The sequence below is a fragment of the Egretta garzetta genome, unplaced genomic scaffold, assembly GCF_000687185.1.
Source record: "Egretta garzetta isolate BGI_Z169 unplaced genomic scaffold, ASM68718v1 scaffold15, whole genome shotgun sequence".
Lineage (NCBI taxonomy): Eukaryota > Metazoa > Chordata > Aves > Pelecaniformes > Ardeidae > Egretta > Egretta garzetta.
The window spans coordinates 35,547-43,907 of NW_009259798.1; positions in this window are offsets into that span (position 1 = coordinate 35,547).

The following is an 8,361-nucleotide window of genomic DNA, read 5'->3' on the forward strand; positions in this document are numbered from 1 at the left end:
AGGGTCATTCAGGATCTGCTTCTTCCTCTCACCTTCGTATCTTTCCTCATACAGCTTCATTTCTCACCCCTTGAGACTGAACCATTCTTTTCTTTGAAATAACTGCGTCTTTCTCACTGTGGTATCAACTAATTCTGATCTTGAACTGTGGGAGAAGGGTCAAGGTGGTGCTATTATTTTTTTTTTTGGGGGGGGGGTGGTGTTAGGAAAAAAATAACACTAACAAACCAGTTCTTGTATTACCCTGATCAGTGTGTTACTAAAATTACAACTTGGAGCGTTCCAGGGTAAAACAATATGTGGATGTGCACATCAGGATGTCCTCTCAAAGTTGCCTCAACTAACATGAAAATCCACTTGTCTTCTCAATACCAAGAGAGCTTTTATACGATTCCCTTAACATGGGTATATGATTCCCTTAACATGGGTGACATGGGAATTGTCCAGCCCTACTGGTTACAGAGGTTTTGAAGAATTTACAGAATTTGGTGTTTGATATGAAAGAGAGAAAATCCTTGTTCTCCCTCCCCCAAAAAAATTTACAGTCAAAGAAACTTAAGGGAAGTAGGCTTAAATGAAAGACAGTAGAAATCTGTCAGGTTGTGGCAAGGGCTAGATCTTTTCTAGTTTAAAGATCTCTGATAAATGTTTTATGGATGTTGGGTTTTGTTTCTTTAAATTTTGCCAATTATGCTGAAAAGTTGTTAGTCTTGGGGGTGGGAGGGAGGGTCTGAAGCACATCAAGGAAATAACCTTGTACTTTAAGTACAACTTAATTGCTTCAGAATCAGCAGCCCTATCTTTTCCGTATGTAACTGCTTGCATTACTGCAAGGCCAGTGTAAAACTGCTGGCAAGTCACAAGGACCCATTCCTTCAAGTACAAAGCTGCTCATCTGCCCTCCAGGAGGGGAAGGAGAAACCAAGCACACATGGAGTAAGGGTGTGTGGTCAGTGCTTACCTGATGGAAGAGAGCAGCTTAAAGGATGTACTGAGAACTAACTGAAGCAAAAGTGGATGTCCCACCTCTGAACGGGTGTTTGGGGTGGTGATTGGGAAGACGGTGTAGGTATCTGTGTGCTGGAAAGTTGCTGGAAGGCCGCAGGAGGTTAGCATCTGACCATCACTAAGTAGGTCTTCCAAGAAGCACATGGGAAATACTCTTTATAGGAGCTGTAGACCTGAGCTTAGGTGTTTCATGTTAGCCAAAGTCTTTGCGTCTGCTGTCCAAACGTTCCAGTGCTTGAGTGGGAGAAAACTGGAGGTTCCTCAGTGAGATCCCTCTCAGACCTTCATCGGAGCTTTGATTATTTCCATTCAGTGAAGACTGCAGAATTCTAGTACTTGAAAATGGTATGTGCTGTAACGTGGCCATATGAAATAATGTAAAGACCTAGGTTCCTATCTGGTATGGACCTCTTAACCTTGAATCCAGACATCAGATAAAGGCACATCACATTTTGATGCATTTATAAGAGCTAAAGAGAACTTCCTGATAACTGTATTTTCTGTGATTCATCATTATAAGCTTAGGGAGTCTAAGTGCCTAATTGACTTTCTCTTTAATTGAGGTGGCTCCTGCCATTTAAAACTAATATATACCCACAGTGATGGAAAGTTTGCAGGGATCAGAAAAGATTCCCTGAGAACTCTTTTTCTCTTATTCCTCTAAAACAACAGTTGCTTTTCATAATAATACAAAAAGCCTCCTCCAGTTTCAGTTTTTCTTCCTACTCAGCAGCCATTCCGTACACTGAAACAAGGAAATGAGGATGTTTTGAAATAGGGATACTTTGCTTAAATTACTTCCAAAAATACTTCCTGGTTTTGAATATTGACATTTCCTATGTATGTTAACAGTTAAGTACGATAATGGAACTGTCAAAGACAACAAGATATGAGTTCCTCAGAAAAAAATGATGTAAATATAGTGGTTTTCTTCTCAATGCAGTATGCTTTGGCAGATGTCATCTATTCTGGGGAAGTACCACATATGCAAAGCATGCAAACGCAGAGAGTGACTTCAGGGCAGTCTGTCTCAAAACGAAGGAGAACTTTGGGCATCTGATGGTTCATCTTAGAAGTGCCTGAACTCTTAGTCTGTGAAGGCTCGGTGGGTCTGTAAATGAGCGAGCAGTATTGTATGATGGGGACGATGCAAGTTATTTCAGAATCTTCTTGGAGGGTTGTCCAGTGTTAGCCATGGAACCAGGCTGAATGGGGGCCTTTGACTGCTGTGGTGTTCCGAATTGCAGCGTTGCATGCCGTGCTATAACTGAGTAACAGTGTACACAGAGAAGAGGTAACTGTACACGGAGAAGAGGCCGTGTACCCTGTATACAGAGCTGTATTTTCCTTCCTGAAAATTCTTGTTCGTATCATTTCCATCTTCTTTTACATTCTCTCCCTGTGTTCTCCTGTGTGTACGGGAGTGTCGGTTGGTTGGCTTGGTTTTGAGGCTACATGAGAAACTTGAGCCAAACACTAGAAGATCAGTTGCGTATCCAGCTCCCTTTTCCGTCAGAGGACCGTAGTCCTCTCCTGACTGATACAGCGCCTTTGGTAAATGTGCTGGTACAACACACGGTACAGGGGAAGAGCACTGGCAGTCACTGTACAGCTCTAATCCAACAGCCGTAGGGCAAGTACCCCCACAAAGTTCTGGGGATATAGGGAGTGTATGCCTATAGTGGTAACGCCGTTCCATCAATGTCACCTTGCCTCTTTTTGCATCCGTTTTGGCTGTGTAGCTCACTGCTAGTCAGCAGGGACCAAACCATTGCCGAGGCTGTCCATCTGACAGTAGACTATACAAAAAGCAGTTGTACCTCTGTACCTCCGTTGTATGTTGTGTGGACAGTGTGTAGTCGGAAAAGAGCTGACCTGTGTATTTTTCTTCACCCAGTCGATCTCTGCGATCAAGTTTCAAGGGGGAATGTAGGCACTTCACAACTGTAGGAATGTGCATCTAGGGCATTTAAAATGAAAATTTCCTCCATAAAAACAAGAAAAACCCTGCCTTTTTTTTTCCCCCAGCCAAATTCTTTGTGTGTTTCAAAGTATCTGAGATGAGCAGCAATTTCTCTGGTCCCTATGTGACTGACTGTCTAAATGAGGTCAGGTTAAATCTGTGTGGAATTCTAGGTCAGGCTGAACCTGCCCTTAGACTCCTGTTTAATTTCTGTTTAGTACTTTAAATGAACAACAGCTTTAAAAATATCTGTAAATGGAGGAACTAAGAAATACTTTCTCGTATGTGTCTGAGGGATGGCTAGACATTTCCCAAAATTCAGCCATTTTTACACCAGTTGGCTCTTTATCAATCATAATAAAATTATTTTAGTATTTCTCTTTAAGAAACTAGACTTAGCAAGCCACATGGAAAAAGCATTTTTTTCCTGTATGGTATTAAGACTGTTCAAAGTGGCATGATATGCCTAAATCTCCCTTTTTACAGGAATCCATACAGTATTTAATCAACTTTACTGCATTTGAAGATCATCTGGAGGGATTACAAAACCGTCTCCAGTAAGATAAATATGAAATGCTGATTTCATTATGTTAACAGTAGGTTTTGATTGTTTGTTCTCCACTGGAGGGAAAAATAAATATAGGGAAGACCTTTTCCATTCCAGCTTTTTAATGAGCAGGTGTGTGTGGGGGGGAGTTGACCTCTCGTGAAGGCTTAGCTGTGTGTGCTTTTCTCTTGCACATATTATAGTAAACCTGGTAGTTAAATCCAAGTTAAGACCGCGTCTTCCTACAAATCTAAAATGACAAGGCTTCTTTTGCAAGTGCATCCAGGAGTTAGTAGAGTAGCAATAGCTGTCAGGTTCAAAGCAAAGCTAGTAATTAAATCTTCTGGCCTATCATGTTAGAAATGTAATATATTTCCCTGTTTTCAGCACACAGTATCTCATGTATTAGTATGAATAGATCTATTAAAATACCTTTTATCGCCACACTTTGAGCTTTTCTGTCTTCATGAAATTGTGTAGCTGCTTTCTGTAAAAAGCCTTTAAAGAGCTTCCCACTTCTGATCTGATAAAAAGCACCTTACTGGCATGAACCGGCCAGATGAATAACTGCTCAGCTGCAGTAACCTGAATAGCGCTTGCCAAGAGAAAATGATGTGGGGTATGTAAACCCAAGGGAAGGAGGGGAAGAACTGTGGTGGGTGGGTAGCTTCAGACTCTGGAGTCGATGGGAATTTCACCTCCTGGCTTGAGTGACAGCAGAGTTAGGCTGACACTGAGCAGCAAGGAGCTTTACCCAAAGCGCATGTGTGCTTCTGCCTTCACTAAACTGTACGCTTAAGATCTGCTGAAGTGTTTCAAGATGTGTAGTTCTCTAACCTCTCTGGCAGAGGGGTCCCAGGACTCTGGTTTGGTTATGGCATGTAAATACCTTGCACAGCAGAACTTCCCTTTGAGGAGTGTGTTGTGTCCCTGGCTCCTGCCTGAGCTGTCACTGCCGAGAGATCCCTTCTTTCACCCTGTGGTTCTCAGAATCATAGAATGTTTTGGGTTGGAAGGGACCCCTAGAGGTCATCTAGTCCAACCCCCCTGCAGTGAGCAGGGACACCGCTAACCAGACCAGGTTGCTCACAGCCCCATCCAACCTGGCCTTGAATGCTTCCAGGGATGGGGCCTCCACTACCTCTCTGGGCAACCCCTTCCAGTGTTTCACCACCCTCATTGTAAAGAACTTCTTCCTTATATCTAGTCTAAACCTACCCTGGTTTAGTTTAAAACCATTACCCCTTGTCCTGTCACAGCTGGCCCTACTAAAAAGATTTTCCCCATCTTTCCTATAGGCCCCCTTTAGGTACTGAAAGGCCGCAATCAGGTCTCCCCGCAGCCTTCTCTTCTCCAGACTGAACAAGCCCAACTCTCTCAGCCTGTCCTCATAGGAGAGGTGCTCCAGCCCTTGGATTATTTTTGTAGGCCTCCTCTGGACCTGCTTCAACAGTTCCATGTCCTTCTTGTGCTGAGGGCTCCAGAGCTGGATGCAGGACTCTTCTGTCTTTCCGTCAGGGTGACCGCGTGGGGCTGTATGAAATGCAGCCTGACAGGGCTACAGGGGCTGGTGAGGGCATCGCGTTTTGCATAGTCACACATTGTCACAGCTGTAAGTGAAGGTGAGAATCCAAGGCTGAAATTTCCTCTTGTGCTTCTAACCTGTCAAACTTCATCCTTTCTCCTATATGTCCTTAAGCTTTCGTCCTTAAGCTTTTGTCCTTGGACCCTGTGGCTGCGAGGCGGTGAGCAGCAGCATCAGCTCTGGCAGGATGAAGTGGAGGGAGAGGAGTTTCATGGCCATTCGTGCCTCCTAGCTACTACTGACACAAAAACCAGATGAACCATGGGCTGTCACACAAAGATAGAGCAGGTCCCACCGCCTCTCTTGCCGCATCTGTCACTGGTCCTGTGCTGAGCCTGACACGGGTTTCCTAATGCTGCCCGTCAGCTTGTGGCTCCGTACAATAGAGCTTTCTTGTTGGGAAAACCATTACAGCAGGTCAGCAAAAGTACGCTGGGTGAATGGGGCAGCAGCTGACTGCGAAATATAAACACATAGATATCTGTGGGAAATAAGCTGGGAATTGAGATGTTCCAGAAGGTCTGGGCCTAGATCAGTCACCATTTAACAGTTTCATGTGTCAGTCAGAAGCTTAAAAAAAAAAAAAGGTAGATTATGCTGTTTACCAGTCTGTCATTCCCAGTTTTTAATAAGTAAGCAGCCACAAAGAATTATTTCTTTATTTTTAATGAGTAAAACAAGAGGTAGGTATGCAGGGTGTGGCTAAATGCAGTCAGATTTCCCAGTGACAATTTTTCTGGACATGCATAGCATGGGAGACTGCATCCTGGAAAGCAGCAACTCCGCAGAGGCATTAGGGGTCATGCTGGATACAGAACTTCAAGTTACCAGTGCACTGTTGCAGGGAGAGAGGGGGCTAATTTAATCCTTGGCCAATGGGATTTATAAAATAAAGATTTTTCTCTGTGCAGGGCATTAATGACAGTAATAGTCAAATTCTGTACCTGGTCCTAGTTTTCACATCTTTGATATGTCTTCTGAAAACCTGCAGGAGCTATAAAAAGACCCACAAGAGTTATTAGTGCTGAAAATATTCCTGGTAGTGATTTAATGTGGGAAGGGTGGGGTGCGAGCAGCTCTTATTTTATTTTTTTTCATTTTTTTTTTTTTCCCCCTGCATTTGTCTTATTTGTAGTTATCAGATCCCTGTCCAGGTAATTTTAGGACAGACCTCATCTCATCCAAAGAGAAATGTCTCAAATAGGTCAGATGGATTGATCTGTCAGGTCCACCTCTGTGAGATAGATTGCTCTGTTGGTGATGGAGGACAATGTTACCAGCTGGTCAGAAATAGGCAGCTGGCTCATAAATATTGGTAAAAATGATCAAAACAGGCTGAGAAGGTTATTAAAATTACAGAGGAGTTTGGGGTTTTTACATTAATTAAATAGCAAAAAAGGGGTTAAAATGGCAAGGCAGCATGCAGAGGAGATGACCATTGGTTATGTCCCTTCAGAAATACTTCTCAAAGTCAAATTTTGGTTGAAGCTGAAGAAAAGGAGGAAGATCTTAAGTGCCTGGATGAGCATTTTAGTTGTCTGACAGATCAGAAGGAAAAGACTGGCATTTTATGTATATTAAGTGTGTGCTTTCTACAGGATTTAGACGTACAGGTTCCCGTGGAATATCGTGATCAGCCTGCAGGCTGGGAGATGGGCAGGATGCTGGCTCATCAAGGAAGAGCTTTTTGGGCAAGCCTTGTGTGGGAGGGGAGATAAGAGGTTTGTCTGGCTCTGTGTGGAGCTTAACCTAGTAGCTGTGTATCTCCAAAGAAATGTCAGAGAGGAGGATTGAAATTCCCAGTTTGGATAAGGAGAAGGGAGGCCTGGAACAGGAGGTAAATCTGTGAGGTCCCCCTGTAGAGAGGATAACTGGATTTTTGTGGCTGGAAGAGATTGCTCAGGAACAAACAGGAGGAGAGACAAACACCGCTGACAAAGAGGGCATTGTTTCCTTGGGATCCCTCCTGCCTTTGAAGGATAGAAGTGGAGAGAGGGTCCCATGAAGGCGGGTGCTGGTGGAGCAGTTAGTGAAGTGCTGGGTGAGGTGCTGGCAAGGGCAAGATTTTTAAGAGGAAGAAAGAGGTCAGGAGATGCCTGAGCCTGATGAAGCTGATGCAATGACTGAGAGTACTGGCCAGGACAAGTTTTGTGCTAAGGAAGAAGGGCTGGCAGAAGAGCTGGAAAACATCTGTAGTAGAGCTGTAGGAAAGGAGTTGGCAGGCAGCTTAAAAACTAGCCGTTTTTAACTACCCTGGCAGTATGAGAAGAGACTGAGCACCTTTAGCTGCCTTGATAAGAAAGTATCATGTACTAAATTTCTTTTACTTGCCTTCTTCATTTTCTTCCTCCTCTCATTTGGAGGGTGAGAGGCATAACTAGAACCACTGGCTGAAGTTCTAAATAGAAAGAAAGTGAACGGCTGCAGCTCTTCAAACCAGTAAATTGCCCTTCCCACCATTAGAGAAAGCGGTGGATCTCTGGAGGTGCCCAGCCCAAGGCAGGTCATGTCCCCGGACAGTATTTGTTAGCCAGGTACAATTTACCTGTCTTGCTTGCAGGGTACTTGGGAAATGGGTAATAATTTGTGGTGTTAGAATTAACAAGCTAATGCATCCAGTGGTCCTTCTGACCTGAAGCTCCAGGAAGCTATTTTCTTATTTTACAAGCAGATATACCATAATGAAAATAGATTTTGTTTGTCACTTTTTTTTTTCCCCTCCTAAAATGTCAAGAGACTGTGGGAAGAGGGGCAATAACACAGTTTTGTCAGATTTCCTAATTTCAAGCAGGATTTGTGGCAAAGCAGCAAGTAGGAGGAGAAGGTTAAAGTGAGGAGGATATGCAAGAAGGGAGGAGGGAATGGCTTTTTGGTGACATAACTGTTGGTTGAATAACTGATCAGTAGTCTAAAATGTTACAGTGCTCATATATCTGAGCCTGTTCAAGTAAAGGTTGCCTGAGCTGTCAGGCCATTCCTTTATCTACTATTTTGCTTTTTTTCTAAAAGTACAGTGCATATTTTTTCCATATCCCATCTCTCTCTAAATGGAAATCGGAGAGTGGAGGATGAGAATGTTGCAGAAATTAAATGCTTATTTTTAGAAGTTCCAAAGGTTAATGCACGCCTTGATAATTAGAAGTATTTTTTAAATAGCATGTTGTTTAAAACTAAAGATGCATAAGGAAAACCAGAATCTTGCATGTTTGGCTATAAACTAATTCCAAAGCTGCCTCTTTTTTTTTTTTTTTTTTTTTT